Raw genomic sequence first — 19467 nt, 5'->3', positions numbered from 1 at the left:
CATACTTACTGTGTTTTTATTGTGCTAGATTATAACCCCAAAAAGAGAGATGAGAGAGAGATGGTTAATATTTTATTCTAGTGTACTGACAAAACCGGTTTGCCAAACTATAATTATAATATTCTTATTTTTTTAACGTGGGACTCGGGTTTCACGCTCTACGGCCTCCGACACTTTCTGATGCGAATAATGAATGTTCCGGAACATAAATGGCATTCATGTAGAAAATCTTTGGAGTAAACTTCCAAATGAAACAAGCGGGTGCACCCCATTGAGCATTAGGCCCTGTTTCCAATATAACGTCTCCTTAACGGCTTCGCTTCAGCAAAGAATGATATAACTCCGTAATAGATGCATACAGTCTAAGGAAAAAACGTGCCTCGAAAATCACGAAAATTTGATTCTCGATCAGAGGGCGCTACTACCTTTGGTCTACTCTCGTATAGAGGGCGTTGACGGTTTCGTTTGTTATTTAACAATTTTAACGCATATCAGTAGAACGCATATAAGAATATGGGTCAAAATCATATAAAATTGTTAATGCAAATAAAAAAAAACATTTATCCATATTTAAATACATTTTATCGTATTTTTATAAATCTTCATTTTTAGTTTTAAAGTGTGTCGATAGATGGCAGTGAATTTACTGTGGTTACAAAATTTACTATGACAGTACCGCTCTATTCTATTATATCCTCTTTAGCTTCAGTAACAAAGTTCGTTTAAGACTATACATATATTTTACGTATTCAAAAAAATCGGTAGGTAGTTTAAATAACAAAATATATTAAATTATTTACCAAACCAAAAAAGAGGGCGCAAAATATTTGGGGGCAAAGTTTTAAGATTAGTAAAAGTAAGTTTTATAAAAAAAAAAAAAAAAGTAAAACATGTCAAAAAAGCTTTGACTAAATTTCTAATACCTATTAGGTTTATATAGCCGTTAATTTCCCTGTTACGTCACCAATTTGTAACTAATAATAACTACGAAATACCTACTCGACAAAAATCTTAATTGCAAAAAATGGTAAATAAAAGTAAGCACCGTATCATTAAAAAAATTGGTAGCAAAATAGGTGTTTGAGTTAGCTGTTCTACCTAATTGAGTGCCTACCATTAAAATAAATATTCAGTTAGTACCTTAAAGACGAGAAAATCACATGACGATTTGTGAAATTTCCGATTTAATTTCCTTTTAAGCGAACTTTTCTATAAGTAAGTGTCATCGTAAAGATCGTACGTCTATTCGTCTTACTGTGGGTGCAGGCCTCTCCACGTGTAAGTAATTATTTAGCTAAGTGACAAGTAACTAAGTAGTAACTACACATTAGTGACAATGAAAATGCTAATTACTTACATAAAATTCGTTCGACAGAAAAAAACAATCCAAATATTTTACAAAACAGGTAAGCAATGCCTTATTTTTTAAACAATTATGTTATTTCATTAGATACTCAGTATTATTAACAACTTCGACTACGCAATATTGTACTTGTAGCGCTGTAGCAGCTTGTTGCGAAAGCCTTTGTAGCAAAAATTTTTTGTAGAGCCGAAACGTATAAACATTACTGAAATCTACCACGGTATCATAACATTATGATTAGTTTTATGATACAAGGACCTAACTATACAATTTGCACAAGCATTTTATTACTTTAAATCATACAATTATTCTGGTTTTTTTTTTACGATCCATAATAAATCATAATACAGCAATATTTAATATGATGCCATTCATTTCTCTTTGTGCCGGTCTTTTTCCTAAAACCACAAAACAAAACACTCGTAAATTTGTCGACAGCAAATCACCACAAAACAAACGCTTTTAAAACCCACAAGTCACACGTGATAGCAATAAACAGTTATCAGGGGCGAACAGTTGTTGAAATCCAACTCATTTCCACAATTTCACATATATATTACAACTTGTTTCAAAATAAGCTTAAAACTATTATTTGGAAGGTTGATTTTACAATAATGCAAATAACTGAGATGCGAGGTTGACGAGTTAGCGAGTAGAAATGCGACGTTGTTAGCAATTGTATGGACGCATATTTATTTGTACAACGGTCGTTTCGTTAATGCTATCGCCACGCCTGCTCGCGACGCGACACACGGTCAACCTTTCTTTTTATTTCATTTCTTTAATATTTTTCTATAATCAGGCTTAACTCCTCACGTATTTAAAAAAGAATGCGGATAGAACGAGTATTCTGTAAGTGAAATAATTTGTAATAGTTATCTATTACTTGTGAAAATTATTAAAATATCCGATTTTTACTTTATGCTGCTGATGATTAAGCACAGGTGTTACTAATAGCTTCAAATAACTGAGACGTACTAGTGTATTTATGCTTTTGCTTAGCACTAAGCCCACTAAAATGAAAATCGTGCGAAGTTTTTTCTTTTGCTAAAACATTTATATTTAGTCTTCTCTAAACCTAATAGTTAGAAGTTGATTCTAACAATATATATATTAATGTTATGGTTTTGAACTGGTTTTGACACGACCTTGGGCCCGCTTATCAAAAGCTTGTAGCTTCTAATACAAGTGGAAGTCCCTTTTATACAGCTTTTGTTAGATAGGGACTTCCACTTGTATTACAAGCTACAATAAGCTTTTGATAAACAGGCCCCTTGACGATCGTCTTAATGATTCGCGTGCATCTCGCACACGACTCTCACTTCATTTCGCATCAATCAATCAGAGTGAGCTATTTTCAAGGTCGTGTCAAAATAAGATCAAACCCGTAACAAGCTATAAATCTGCATCGGGCTCCCTTGCTTTCATTCATACTTCAGTCATTTCAATGTTCGAACTGCGCGTTCCTCAAAACAGTGAGTATTTATGTTGATGTTCGCAATTTGTATTAAATTACGCTTTTGAAGCTTTTCTTATCTATATCCATTAAAACATTTCCCTTTAGGAGTTTTAACGCTTTCTGACTCCATTAAGCAGCAGGTTCTACCTAATCGTCAATAAAGTATTTGAAGTGTTGATTCTATTCGGGTAATTTGTTTCGTGTCGATTTTTACTTAGTCATTAAAAAACGTTACGTGCAGCTAAACTAGCTTATCAACTTGATTTTATTAAGTGGGTACCTAACCTGGTTTTATCTAAAACATCTGCGTAGGTTAATGTTAACTGTGTTTAAGTAGTTAAGAATAATTTAATTCGCCTTTCTACATTTTATATTTTTTTAGGATTATTGTATTTCATTCTGATTTGTGTACCTACTAGGTACCTACAGTCAATCAATAAAATAGTCCTAGAGACCTCATATTATTGTCTTTTTTTTACAAATACAAAATACAAATACAAATGAATTTATTTCATTACTTTTTACAGCTGTTCTTTTACAAAAACTCAAACTCAACATTTGTATAAAAGTAAAAGTCTGTTAATAGTAAGTGACAGTTATTGCGTTAAGTGTTAAGTGAATTATCCGATTAAACATAATTCTCTAAATACGCTTACATTGATAAAAATGTACAAAGACAAAGAACTGCGAAATAATGGTTTTACAATTTCCAAAAAGAATAATTTTCAACTTAAGCAAATCTCACACCAAATGATCACTGAGACACTATTGGACATCTGATTTACAAATAACGCGATCTTTTCCAAATTAAAGAAGTTAAAATTGGTTCGCCCGAAGGAGGCGAAAGTTAGGATCGACTACAAAAGAGCGCGATCTTGTTAAACAAGAACTGTTAAAGCAGAATCAGTGCAAAAGTTAAAATTAAAACTCATTCTTCTTGCTAATAAGAGTAGATGGTGAAGATACTCGCTACGTTTTTCTTAAGACTCTAGTCACGTCTTTTGTTCACTTACTTTGGGCAATGGCAGGTTCTAGTTTTGATTATCCACTTCATCAGGTTAGTTATGTTTAAAAAAATTGCATTTGTAATATATTGTTATTTTAAGTAGATACTTAAAACAACGATAAAAAACAGATTGAAAACAATGATAAGTGAGATTACTTAATCTACTCTAGAAAAATAAGACAGGTAGAATTAGACCAAGAAAAGTCTGCAGCGATTTTGATAGCATACGCAGTGCCAGTGTTATTTTAAACGTCAAACTTCTATGAAATTATTGTAACTCTAAAGATAAAACACATAAAAATATACTTGCTTTTATGCAACAATCCCTCATGCTTCGCTTAGTGCATTGCGAAACTTGTATGAAAAAAAAATGAAAATTCAAAAATGAAAATTGTTTTATTTCCTTGTTTTATATATTTAGTCTACAAATTATTATTATACTATTATTATACTTAACTTTTTTATGTTTCTACGTGAACAAAAAAAAAAGTATACATTACTACAGAGGCCGTGAAGTGCGGGGTTGCCGGCCGAATAGAATAGACGGACGAACGTAGTAAGGCCGATTAATTATGAGGCCGGCAACCCCTTTTCATGCCGAGGTATGTATAGTGCTTTACTCAAACATGCAAAGAAAGACAGCCCTATAAAGATATTTTTAGGGTTCCGTACCTCAAAAGGAAAAAACGGAACCCTTATAGGATCACTCGTGCGTCTGTCTGTCCGTCTGTCACAGCCTATTTTCTCCGAAACTACTGAACCAGTTAAGTTGAAATTTGGTACACATATATTATATTATGTAAGTTTGTCACCCAAAGACGGACATGTAACGTAAACAAATTAATTTTAAACACGGGGGCCACTTTTAATGGGGGTAAATGAGAAAATTCAAAAATAAAGTTTTTCAAACTATATCGTGTTACATATCAAATGAAAGAGCTCATTATGAAAATCTCAAATATATATTTTTTTTATAATTTTAGGATAAACAGTTTAGAAGTTATTCAAGAAAATAGGCAAAAAATGACCATCCCCCCTTTATCTCCGAAACTACTGGGTCTAAAATTTTGAAAAAAATACACAAAATAGATCTTTACCTATAGATCACAGGAAAACCTATTAGAAATGTGCAGTTAAGCGTGAGTCGGACTTAATTACTTAGTTTTTGATCCGACCCCTACGGGTTTTTTAAAGACATTTCACTCACGTTTCACATAAAAAATACATTGTTTAAACTGTGTAATGTACGGAACCCTTGGAACGCGAGTCCGACTCGCACTTGGCCGGTTTTTTTAATATTAATTATGGGGTTTCTTAAAGGGCAACGAAAATTTTATTATTTATGCGATACGACGCACGGTTTAGGAGATACAGCCCTATAAAGATTTTTTTTCTTTTTTTATTCTTTTTTTCATTGTTTTTTAGGGTTCCGTACCCAAAGGGTATTCCGCTGTCCATCTGTCCGTCACCGATTCACTTTGAAGCCTGTTATAATGCACGTAATGACGAAATTTCATTGGCATGTTTGAGAAAATTTATACTTTTACTAATATCAGTTCTATTACTTAAGGCGAAAATCGAAAACTCGTCATAATGACTCGCAACAAAGCTCTTAAAATTTAAAGGTCCTATAAATAAGCAGGGCTAAGAACTCTGTCCAATATTCTATCAAATTCAATTTGCACTAAACAGTCTTCGTGACGGGATAAAATGAGCGACGCGGAAAAATTGATGAGCGCTCGATATTAGCGAAGCACCTTGATTTTGGATGGAAAATTAATATTGGCTTCCTACGTAATACTACGTATTTGTGCACCTGTGGTATGTACCTATAGCTTGTGAATGTGAAGCTTCGGGCGGGATTGTGTTCCATACATGTAAAGTTAATAAACCATCTATTCCGAAGACAAAACATAAAATTCGATATTTCCACAAATGATATCCCTTACACTAAAAAACCCGAAAAATAGCTGTTATCTATCTACAATTCTTCATACAAGCTATCCGTAGAATGTTTTGGCTTCTATGTTACTTTATCCAAAAAGTTTTATTTATACACATTTTGTAGTTTATCCGTGAAACTGCTAATTAATAATTTGTGTTGTGTTGTCGAGTGATATTTTATGTTTTGATTTTTCACCGTGCTTGTACCGGCGGACGAGCGGCACTGCATGCACGTATTTGTGCACGCGCTGGACCAGTGCGGCGCGTGCTAGGTACGAGTACCTACCTATGTACACTATTAGGGCTAAATGTGTATGGCGAAAACTGGGAATTTCCGGTTCCGGGACTGATTTAGTATAGAAAACTAGTATTGACCGGTACAACTTGCTGTGCTGCCGCTCAACATGCGTCGCGTGCGGGACGTGCTCGAATTTTTCACGGCGCAGATGACACCACTCGAGCGCTCAAAAAAAACTTGAAAAAATTAATAACTAACACTTTAGATAATATATAAATCTATGCATATTACTGATTATTTGTTAATATTTATCATTCAGTTCTGCAGGGAATAACTAATTCTAAGTATGTAGATACTAAGTACATATTAATGTTATACAAATATAAGAAAGAATAAGAAGAAGAATAAGAATATATTTATTTAAAAGAAAAAACCTTAATAATATTCGACAATATCCAGTGGCCCCACACTAGGCAATGCCTGTCAATATATTATTGTTTATATGTAAATCTTTACGTTTTAAGTTCGTACGACGGTTTCAGATAGACTACGTAGAACACTTTGATATGGTTTTTTCCAAGAAAGTGAAGAAGGCGTATTATTGTCTTATCACGTAAAACGTTCACCTGAGATATTGGCTCATATCGCGTCTCATAAATCGGTCTGACAGTGAAATTAACCCCGGTCCATTTATACCCACAATTGCACAGTCATTCCAGTGTCTGAATATCAATTGTACAAAGTTTGATCATACTCATAAATACAGGATTAAAAGAATTTAGAAGGGTTCGAATATTTTATCTAAAATGCTATCTTCTCCGAAATGTTAGGTGCGGCATTTATTCTGTCTGAGAAGTTGGTATTTGAACAAAATATAATAAATTGTAAGGGATACGTCTAAAACACCCATTTGAGCGCTACCCCGAAAAATAATTTATAGCAAAAATAATACTAGAATTATATCCAAATCACGTAAATTGAATTCACGGAAAAAGCTCATGATTCTGAGCAGAAATAATATAAAAATTCCCAATTCTGACACAAAAGATGGAGGTACCATTTTAAACAGAAATGCTCACTTACCAGTCAACAGTCGCTTTTCTGTGAAGGAAAACATAAGGAAACCGGACTAATCTCAATAAGGCCTAGTTTCCCCTCTGGGTTGGAAATTCAGATAGCAATCGCTTTAGTACCTACTCTCGACGTCAATTCCTGAGATCAGTTGCCAAGCGAACCCCAGGCTCCCATGAGCCGTGGAAAAAAGGCGGAGCATTATGGGACATATAAAACAACCTAGTTTTATGCGAGGCGTAGATTCGCAAGAATGTGCATGCAATTTACGTTACATTGCGACTTCTAAGGTAAACTGCATTCAAAAGTTTGATCAGACACCGCAAAGTAATGAAAATTGCATGCAAATACTTGCACGTCTAAGTAAAGCTTAAGTATTGTGATGTTTACTAGATGATGATAAACAAAAGTCGAAAAAAAGACTCTTACCCAACAACATATTCAGACCGCGCGAATATTTGGCGGCATATTAAACACTGAGAAAATAACATATTTGGACGCATATATTCCATACACATACGTTGAATAAAGGCGATTCATCAAAGGGCAGTGCTCCTAAACCATGTTACGAGTAAATTATCCCCAAGAGCCTACAGCGCAAGGCATTACGTGTGATGTTAATATAGTCGGGTCTATGTAGGACCCTGAGTAGTTCTCGACAATGTATTTCGTAGTTGATATGCTTTGATGGTTAATATTAACGTCGTTTAAGATAGCTTTGAGGCTTCAGTGCTTGTTCGATCGACGTTCGAGATTCCTGTCAATAGTTACTTAGATATAATGTTTAGTAAGCTGTGATATTGAGTCAATCAAAAATAGTACTTCAGGTACGGTCAGGTATTTAATAAATATAAAACGTCAAAATAAACTAAATCGCAATAGATTTTTTATAGATATAGAAATTGTCGGTTGTTTTCGCATGGACGGACGGCTGGCGTTTCCCCTTAAACCACGCTCTTTGGCGCGTAATGCTAGGAGCAGATAAAAAAAAGCGATTCTTATTCACACACCGGTAGAAAATATCTCACGAGTTGCCGCTCAAGGCATTTCCAGATTTCAAATTGTGGGCATTATGTAGGAGAATCGTTGTTATCTCTGTTATTACATTCCACGTTAAGCCCCCTCGGATATACTGAGGGAGCATGCCAGGCCAACATATTGCAATATTTGAAGAATCAGCAGAATATCACATTATTATCGTAGAGGGTCGGCGGGATTGAAAACGAATAAACAAGATGATAGACCTTTGTGGATATAACCAAAAATAATATAATATTTCCATTTTTAGATTCAACATAAAATATATTGTTATCTGCCATAAACGCTTCATATTCTGCTGTCCTACATCATATTTGGGTAGGTACGATCGAGTCGTTTAGTTTTGTACAGGGAGCGTGCGTGAACTAGTCGTTAGGGGGCAGCGCTAGATCCGACAATCGACACTGTGCGGTTAAATGTAAAATAAAAACATTTCTGTTTGAATGAGAAAAATACGCAAATGTGGTGCCATGGTGGACAGCAACGGACATCATGGGCTTTCCTGTGGCAGAAGCGCCGAACGCATAACCCGACGGGCCAGCATCAATGAAGTGATCCGAAGGGCCTTGGTCACCGTCAAAGTTCCGGCCAAACTCGAGCCCGTTGGTCTGACGCTGGTGCATTGAAAAATGGGACGGGCTCATGTCTGGGATGCCACATGCGTAGAAACCCTCGCATCTTCCGGTATCCAGCAGTCATGACACGTCCGCGGAGGAAGATCTCAAACGCCGCAAATACGCTACCCTCTGCAGTGGTTACATGCTTGAACCGTTTGAGGTCGTAAACTAGGGTCGTGGGGGCCAAGCACGCGCCGATTTTAAAAGTGTTTACCGACGCGCCTTATCGACACCACAGGTGACCAGAAGGCTGGCCAGTATTTCGCTCAGCGTATAAGTATAGTCACTCAATTTGGCAACGCGGCCAGTCTTCTGGGCACACGTTTTCTATTTATAAAACCCTTATTTTAAGTTTATTTAACTATAGTATATTTTTATCAATTTGTATCGTTATACAGACTGATTTTGTTATGTCTGACTATAATCCGTAGAAACATAGAATGAAATAATTGTTTGTTAAATATACATAAATAATGAATTTCTGTAAAAAAAAATATATTATAAAATACTTTCCAATAAAAAGCAACCTTTAGCGTTGTGACCAAAATACTATAAAAGGCCTCAAATTATTTTAGGCAGGCCATCTTTTTTGGATGTTGCTGATTAAGTAGATCTATAGCGTATGTCTATTGCATTTGTTTATTGTAGATGTGTGTCCGTGTGTGTTATTAAATTATTCTCTATTTGTAGCTCCTTTCACTACCTGTTCATTTTTATACGAGTTTTTCATTTCCCGCTACCCGAAGGTTGCCTGGAAGAGATCGCTTTTTAGCGACAAGACCGCTTTATGTTACCTAGTTATATTTTTGTTCTTAATTTCTTTGTTATTTCACCTGTAAGATGTATTGTTATTTGGTACAATCAAGAATATTTACCTACTTACTAACTTACATTTATAATATTTTTTATTTTCATTAAAATATTGTTACTACTTACTTTGGAATAAAGCCGTGTTTCAAAATGTAACCGTGGTGCAGTGTGGTAAAACGCGAGTGTGTGGTGTTAAGATAACTATAGGCCAAAGTTCATTCTTGGTGTTAAACGTTTATATGCCGACGGATAAGCCCGAAAACTTGACGGAATTTACGGACTGCCTCGCCACGGTAAGTGCTATCGTGGACAATAACACCGTTGAATCAGTTTACATACTCGGTGACTTTAACGCGCACCCGGGCGAACGATTTTATAACGAACTAATAAACTTTTGTGCCGATCAAGGCTGGACGTGCGCGGATATCGACAAATTGGGCGAACAGTCCGGGACTTATACGTTTATAAGCGAAGCGCATGGTTCATAAAGATGGCTAGATCACTGTGTGGTCACTAAATCAGCCGCGCCTTCAATTTTCGATGTTTACATAAAACATGATGTAATGTGGTCAGACCATTTCCCTTTAGTAATAGAGTTTGATTTTAATATAGTTAAACCTAAGCGTACGTGTCATAGTAATAATAAATTAGCTAATAAAATTGTATGGGGTGAAAGGAACCCTGATCAAATTAATATATATATGGCAGAATGTAACAAAAGATTAAGGCTTATTGACTTTCCAGATTTTTTTCGTGATTGCAGTGGCTATAAATGTAGCAATCCAAATCATAAAATTATAATTGATAAAATGTATAATGATATTATTAATTCTCTAAGCGACGCTGCAACTCTCAGTTATAATTATAATAATAATAAAAAATCGTCTAAAAGAAAAAAGCCTGTAATTGGGTGGAACAAACATGTGAGCCACGCACATAAAGACGCTAAATGTAAGTTTAAGTTGTGGGTATGGTATGGGGAACCTATGTCGGGCCATATTTACGACGATATGTGTGAAAGTCGAAAGGTGTTCAAGTCTCGTTTAAAATGGTGTCAGAAGCACGAAGAGCAGTTAAAATTGGACATCATTGCGAAACATCATTCTAATCGAGATTTTCGCCAGTTTTGGAAGTCTACGAATCAGCTAAACGGTAAAACAAGCCTGCCCGTGAGCGTCGATGGAGTGAGCGACAATGGGTCTATAGCAGAGCTATTTAGAGATCATTTTACAGTTAAGTCACCTTTGGGACCATCGCAGGCGGCGGATGCTGCGCACTGCGGCTTTAGTGGGCGGGAGATATGTACTCGGTTTACAGCGAAAGATGTAAAAAACGCTATAAGTTCGATAACGCGAGGGAAGTCTCCCGGTCACGATGGCCTCAGTGTGGAGCATCTGCATCATGCTGGTCATCATCTAAATAGAGTGCTTGCGATGTTGTATACTTTTTGTGTACAACACTCATACTTGCCTGCAGACATGATGAAAACTGTAGTGGTCCCAATTGTAAAAAATAAAACTGGTGACGTCAGTGATAAATGTAACTATAGGCCTATTTCCCTCGCTACAATAGTCGCAAAAGTGCTTGACTGTCTGCTGAACCGACAATTAGACAAGTGCTTAACTTTACACGATAATCAGTTTGGTTTTAAACCAGGGGCCCTATTCGAGATGCACAACTGTCAGTTTCGGCTTCAACATCAGTTCAACAGTGGAATGAATCATTTGTTCATCAACCGTGGAAAGTATCATTTGGTACAACCAAAACTCATTCATAGAAAAAATTATTCAACAAAAATCAACTTTGTTTTCTTACTACTATACGGTTTAAAATGGCTCTGAACTCGTCGTGGTTCGGTTTGGTTTCGTTGTCACCTAACTGTGGATTGCTAATGTCAAATTTACCTATTTGACAACACACGATTTCTTCCATTCAACTGAAGTTCAACACGTAACGTCACTTAACGCATGTCGAATACCGCTCCAGGTCTATCGACTGAAAGTGCTATTTTGGCGCTAAAGCAGACAGTTAGGTACTATACGGACAGGCGGACAGCCGTTTATGCTTGTTTTCTAGACCTATCTAAAGCATTTGACCTGGTTAATTATAACATCTTGTGGCAAAAGCTAGATAGTTTGGAAATGCCGGCCGAGGTTAGTAGTATTTTTAAATATTGGTACCATAACCAGGTCAATGTGGTCAGATGGGCGGATATATATTCACAGCCGTATGGACTTGAGTGCGGAGTGAGGCAGGGCGGGTTGACCTCGCCTAAGCTGTTCAACCTCTATATGAACGCGCTTATAGAGGAGCTCAGTAACACCCGTGTCGGTTGCCATGTAGATGGAGTGAGCGTTAATAATTTAAGCTACGCTGACGACATGGTGTTGCTGAGCGCCTCAGCGTGTGGACTTGCCAAGCTCATCTCCATTTGCGAGCGATACGCAGCGAGCCATGGGCTAATTTATAATTCTAAGAAAAGCGAGTGTGTCGTCTTTAGGGTTAAGGGTAAAAGCCCACCGCTGTTTCCACCTGTTAAACTATATGGCCAATCACTAAAAGTTGTCGATAAATTTAAATATCTAGGTCATGTGGTGACATCCGACCTCAAAGACGACGACGACATTGAGCGCGAGCGCAGAGCGTTGTCCGTCAGAGCGAATATGATAGCCCGCAGATTTTGCTCACTGCTCGAGGGAGGTAAAGCTCAGTCTCTTTAGAGCCTATTGTACTTCCTTCTACACCAGCAGTCTGTGGGCAGACTATACGCGTAAACGGTACAACGCTCTGCGCGTTCAATATAATAACGCGTACAGGGTGCTGATGGGGCTGCCTAGGTTCTGTAGCGCGTCAGGGATGTTCGCGGAGGCGCGGGTAGACTGCTTCTACACCACTATGCGCAAGAGAGCAACCTCCCTGGTGCGCAGAGTCCGGGCTAGCTCCAACAGCATCCTGACCATGATTGCAGACAGGGTTGACGGTGTTTATTTGAACAACTGCTGCCTCATTCATGTGCGCAGGAACTTATAAATATTTAAATATGTAAATAAATATGTAATACGGAATTGATAATAATATAATTAATTTTGCTGTTATTAACCGTAGTATAAGATTATCCATAAGCATTACTAACACTGATTGATCCTAGTTGGTCGTTGAATAAAGAATTTAATTTAATTTAATTTAAATTGTAAGAAACTGAACGGGACACGGAAAATGATTAACACATTTTACCCAACTACTCGTAAGAAAGTTTGAAGAATTTAGAATTTCGGGAAAGAAGTCAACCACTAAACCAGGTATATATAAGTTAAAATTAAACCTTTACTAAAACAGTAATAGCAAACGAAGAACAAAAGCGGCAACCAGTTACCGCAAATACTCTAATAGCAGAACAACAAAATTGCTCCTATAAAGGTAAATAACGTGACCGAATAATTCCTTAACAAATTGCAAGCCCGGTTTGCCGTAAACGTTGCGGTGCAAGCTTATCATGCGCAACAAAAATTCAAAAGTTGGCGCAAAGTTACCACAATCCCAGCTCCCAGAAGTTTCGACTCAATGCATTGCCGTATTTATGGGTAAAGTTCCTCAGTCATGTTTAACGCATCCTGGATGCCGCAACTTTCTTTTTATTGCTTTATTATACAAGTCACAATGGATTTCAGCTCACGGAAAATTTATAGTCAGCAATTCGAGGCTCATACAAAATGTTCTCGCCGCGGTTTTCTTCAACGAAGAGGTGACTCCCGCTTTGTGTCGTGTACAAACCTTTCAGGGTTATTTAATTATTTTATCAAGGTATTTTGTACGACAGTTTATATAAAATTTCAAAGGATTTCACTATCGCGTTAGGGTGCCTTCTTCATCATCATCATCTTCCTCGCGTTGTCCCGGCATTTTGACACGGCTCATGGGAGCCTGGGGTCCGCTTGGCAACTAATCCCAAGAAGGGTGCCTTCTATTATTATTATTTTATTGCGTAGTTGCGGTTGTTGTGTCGCGTAATTTAAATATTCTGATTGTCACATGAATTCAAATATTCTGATTGTCACATGAATTTAAATATTCTAATTGTCACCTTACATGTTTTAAAATATGAGCGTTATAAAGGTGCGACTATTTTTTAAAACTGGGACACCAAGAGGAAATACAAAGTAGTAAAGACTATGATCTATGTACTACGCATAGATGCATTATTTCTATTATTTCTGTGGCGATTGCTCGCGGTCCAATAAATAGATAGAATACCTACTATTGCCACACCGCAGTAAAAATATATAAAAGAGAGAAAAATGATATGCTAATGATCTTTTTGTACCTAATTGTACTTAATATTCATAATTATGAACTTGAAAGTTTTTTATTACCACATTTTCAAGTTTCCCGTTTCATTTTCAACTTGAAAATGAAACGGAAAACAGCGAGCTCGAAAAATAATGCATAATATATATTCGGAACTTGCGTCATTAAAGGCAAGATTCGCATGCAGTTGGATTATAAAATGGTCCTTCTTTCATTTTCATAAAGTCGTGTGGGTATTAAAGTGCCGGCACTCGGAGCCGTGGATCAGCTGGAACGGTGCCAGCCGCTATGTCAGAGCCAGGAACTGAGAACTCCTTCATTTTGGCTTATTACATTTTATTATTTCTAATTTATTTTTTGACAAAAAAAAATAATTTAGTAATATTGGTGGCTTGGTTATATCCTACACTGGAAAGAGAAGTGAAATGAAATGCCATTATATGCTGAAAATTTCCTTCTCAACAATATAACTTTACTTATTTACCTACTTACTCCGTTGACTCAATGACTCAAAATGAAACATGGCCTCTGAACAAGCTTTTTTCGGCGGCGCTACTTCTCACCAATTGTTGACGCGCCGGAGTTTGCAAAGATCCGCCTCCACCATCTCCCTCTAGCTATATCTGGGCGGTCCGACAGGAAGCCGAGATAAAGATTATCCCTATAATTTTGAGCCCCAAAAATAGACCGGTTGGAAGCTAGACAGTCCTTAAGAACCGCGAAGTTGAAGACCTAGCTATTTACTGAACCTAATATCACAGGGGAGACTAAAGCTCACATACAATCTTAGCTTAAAAGTATCTATTTCAAAAGAAAAAAACCGACCAAGTGCGAGTCGGTTTCGCGTTCCAAGGGTTCCGTACATTACACAATTTAAACAATGTATTTTTTATGTGAACCGTGAGTGAATGTCTTTAAAAAACCCATAGGGGTCGGATCAAAAACTAAGTAATTAAGTCCGACTCACACTTGACTGCACATTTCAAATAGGTTTTCCTGTAAACTATATCTATTTTGTGTATTTTTTTCAAAATAGTAGACCCAGTAGTTTTGGAGATAAAGGGGGGGGGGAATGGTAATTTTTTGCCTTTTTTCTTGAATAACTTCTAAATTGTTTATCCTAAAATTATAAAAAAAATGTATTTGAGATTCTCATAATGAGCTCTTTCATTTGGTATACACGATATAGTTTGAAAAACTTTATTTTTTAATTTTCTCATTTACCCCCCAAAAGTGGTCCTCTTGTTTAAAATTCATTTGTTTATGTTACATGACCGTCTTTGGGTCATAAACTTACATATGTATACCAAATTTCAACTTAATTGGTCCAGTAGAGTCGGAGAAAATAGGCTGTGACAGACGGACGGACAGACTGACAGACAGATAGACGCACGAGTGATCCTATAAGGGTTCCCTTTTTTCCTTTTGAGGTACGGAACCCTAAAAAATTACATAAACCAAATATTTTTTTTCAAACGGCACTGCATAAATGCTGATTTATATTTTCTATTGTTAGCTGTTTTTTGTTACGCAGAAAAAGGGGTCAATATTGCTACGTGCTTCCCATCTCATACAAACTTCACTCCCTTCAAAGAAACTAAGTATAAAACAAGGGCTTTTACAAACGAAATGTTAAAAGTTCACTCACCTTTTGTGTGCCTTAAGTTACACAAATTATCAAGTTTCCACGAAAATAATTTCTTCAAAAAGAACTCGGCTGAAAAAAGCACTCGCTAATTCGAAAATTTAAGATCGATAATATTAGTTAATAAAATTGTGTTGACAGAAAGAAATCCACCTTAGCTGAATTATATTTATAAGAATTTTATTAAATTTTTAAACACGTAATCTGATATTGTTATTGATCAATGGATTATATGATATTATTACTCTTAGTGCATCTTGCTAAACGGCAATAAACAATTGTTATTTTTTTATACTCATAATTTATTATACTATGTCAAGTAATAAAATCCATGTTTCTGCATAAGCAAACGACTAACAAAGACGGCCAAGATTCATTTTCCAGATACTCTAAAGGCCTTGAAACCTTAACGATGCTCCAAAATCGGTTTCCAAACCTTCATTTCGGCCGCGCCGCTGTGAAATTCCAGCCATTATTATGCTGGGGATTGTCTTGTAATGTAACTGATGTTGTTAATTTGAGACTCCGTTTCGACAGTCCGTTGATTTGATTCTTAGCAATTCAGACAAGTACTTCGAGTTTTAATACTAGGTATTTGAAATACTTGACATTCTGTTTTGTTGCCGCAGAAATACGCGGTCTTTTTGTTTATTGCGAGACATTTGTTATTTACTTCTGCTAAGTTCAAAGAGCGGGTGCTAGCTCTGCTTTCGGGGTCATTTAGAGCAACTGTTAGTTATAGCACAAATTAATAATAGTTACTGGAACGACTAAAAATTGCGTAGGTTGATACTTCGCTGAGTAGCGGTTGAAATAAAATTGTCATACCTATCTTACTGCCACCAAATACCTACTTTTAGATAGGTATATTTTTTAAGTTGGTATATAGCGTAGCTTAACAAGTATTATGAACTCTAATATAGGTATCGTTTATTAGATTTTGTCCTTCTATTTCAAAAATCTCTTAGGGTTAATTTGTATGAAAGCAATATCTTTCTACTTTTCTGTCATTTCTTTTCAGGATCTTGCACACCGTATTATGATGGATAAGTACTAAGGTACTTATATGATTATGAAACACTTATTCTAGTATTTAGATTTGATAATAGACTCAACCTTTTATTCACCTCTAGTCTGACCGAGGGTATTGGTTAATATGCAAGTGGGTCAAAAACGTTCGGGAAAAACGTGCGTCTTTTTTGACGATTTGGATATTACATTTTTTACTTATCATATAACTTTTAAGAAACAGATGGTTTTAACATGTCTATAAAGATATATGTAGTTAGAAAATAATACTTTGAAGTCTGTTTATTTTATGATATCCACAGGAAGTACGCATAAACTTAACTCATAGTAAAAAAGCTTTTGACCGAAGCATCATGACTTATGATTGCAAATAGTAAGATATATCGGTAATATTTTTACCTAATATCAATACCCGGACTAGACAGTTCTCTGTTCTACGCTCCAAATAATCCTTGCCTCTGAAAACGAGTTTGTAAAACGAAATTTTGCTTCGATAATAATCATTATTTTGACTTGATATAGGTATCTATAAATTCCTTTAACTGGTAAACAACAGTATATCTATCTCGGCAAGCAAAACGGATTTGAAAGCAACAACAACGAGTTTGAGATAGAAAGAAGATCACGTCAAAGCTGGAACAAGTTCTGGAGCTACAAAGAAATATTAAAGAGTAATAATTTTAATTCAATTGACATATCAATAGAATTAAAAAGAAAAATAATTAAAATTTCGATGGGCAGGTCATGTGGCAGGACTCGAAGATGACAGGTGGACTCTGAGATCATAAAATGGGTTGGCCCTCTAGGCAAACGTCGTAGTGGCAAACCATGTACTTACAAGATGGGACGAAGACATCAAAAAAAGTCTGGAAAAAACTGGATCCTAATGGCTAAAGACAGAGATAAGTGGAAATAGATGGAGGAGGCCTTCACCCAGAAGAGGTCTAACGCACAGAACAAGAATATTAAAAAACTTAAAACTAATTACAATATATGTTATGTAACTAGGGAAATTCAGTGCTTAGAATTAAAGGCTTTTTTATTTATTTTATAATGATCTTATTTTGACTCTTGATATAGGTATTTATAATTAGTTTAAATTCACAACAGTTTAAATTCGATGAGGTATTTATAAATTCCTTTAACCGTTTTATATTATACTAGTATTAAACATATTATTTTAAGGCTTTAGGTGACTTAGAGATCAATAAATCACTTCAAAACCAACTTTCCGCACGCTAAACAGTACGTAAAGTAGCACTTTTTGAGCAACTGTATTAAAAAGATATTTTCTTTCATATTCCTGTGTTAACACTTTGTTGAATTTATTTATAGTTAAAATTTATGGATACATACTTAATATGGTGACACGATGTGACTCGAAGTTGGGTTTAATTCCATTTTAAAATGCAAAAGCTAGTAAAAATAACTATTGTTTTTGAAAAAAATGTTTTAGTATATGCCTAGTTATCAAGATAGTTAATAATTATGTATGTACTAAAATTTGACTTAAGATTAAATCTGTCACTAACACAAAAATGATCCAAGTTGGTCGTGAATAAATGAATAAACTAGATAATAAATCAACGTAAATAAGTATCTCCTTGTTACTAATTAGTACCTCCTCGATCTTCTCGAATTCTTAACAGGTAATTAACTTTGTTGAGGCTTCATTGTCCGAAATGCTAAAATATTCCAAGAGAATCGTATAATTTCGTTGTAGCGTATTACATTTAAGTAACTAATAAGGTGAAATAACTTGTACCTAATACAAAAGCTACGACATAAATACGAACTTTATAGCACATTTTAACGGCTGGCATAAATTTAAAAGGGCCACTGACTATCAGTCCGCCGGACGATATCGGCCTGTCAGTTAGAACAAAAAAATTGACAGTTCCCCTTGTCTTTAAAATCGCACGCGGAGTATCGAAGTTAAATCAAAGCATCTATCAAATAAAAAACTTGGAACAACTGATCTTTTAATCAATTTGACTACCTAACGATGTTATGTGAGTAATGTATCGTGGGCCTTATAAACAAAGGCTTTCCCATTTAATATTTTCTCTATGTTTTGTATCCATTATCTATTTACCTATTCCAATTTTATTTTCACAAACTTATCAAAAAATCCAGCTGTTTTGAAATGTTAATCGGTTTATAATTAATAATATTCTCGTTCGGCAGCAGCAGCCTCACCTTGTATTTTTAAATGTAAAAGTGTAATGAAGTGTAAACTCCGTGTCTTATAAGGTAATAATAAAAAATAAAAAATGTTTATTTGTTTATATTAATGTCCAGTAACTTTTTGTGTCATTTATTTTTGATTTTCTACGGATAGAGTAGAAAATAAAGTTCTACGAAATTTATCTACCGAAACTCCAACAAGAACTGTCCATATTTACATAAAACCACCGCCGCGTAAACAACTGTCAGTGGCCGCTCGACAATGCATAATAATATCCGTCTCAAAATTCTCGCTGCCGAATTCAGATAAAAAAATTTAACCGGCTTACGCACAGCGTGTTTTATTTTTATTGTATGGCAGATGTGCTGCATTGTGTTTTGCTTAACATTTTACTCTCATGAAAAAAAAAATTAGTATAGATGAGCACTTAACTTACTTACTTCTCTGGCTCAGTGACTCAAAAAGTATCTTGGAATCAGACACAAAAGAACGCCACTCTGCCCTATTCGACGCCACTTCACGCCAGTTGGGTACTCCGAGGGCGGACAGGTATCTTAGGGCTTCGTCATTCCAGTGCTTTCTGGGATGCCTGGATGGACGTTTTCCGTTGGAGGTCCGAAAATATTCTGCTAGATTTTCCTCTACGACATTATTAAGAGCTTCTCTTGTAGACTCGAACCTTGGTCGGTCAGTTGACCGACAGCTAATCAGTTGATCAGCTTGGAAGCTACAACTCGACAATCCGCACCATTGT

This window comes from Cydia strobilella, chromosome 2 (assembly GCF_947568885.1).
Source record: "Cydia strobilella chromosome 2, ilCydStro3.1, whole genome shotgun sequence".
NCBI classification, from domain to species: domain Eukaryota; kingdom Metazoa; phylum Arthropoda; class Insecta; order Lepidoptera; family Tortricidae; genus Cydia; species Cydia strobilella.
The sequence above is the reverse complement of the archived record's forward strand: the minus strand, read 5'-3'. Positions refer to the sequence as shown.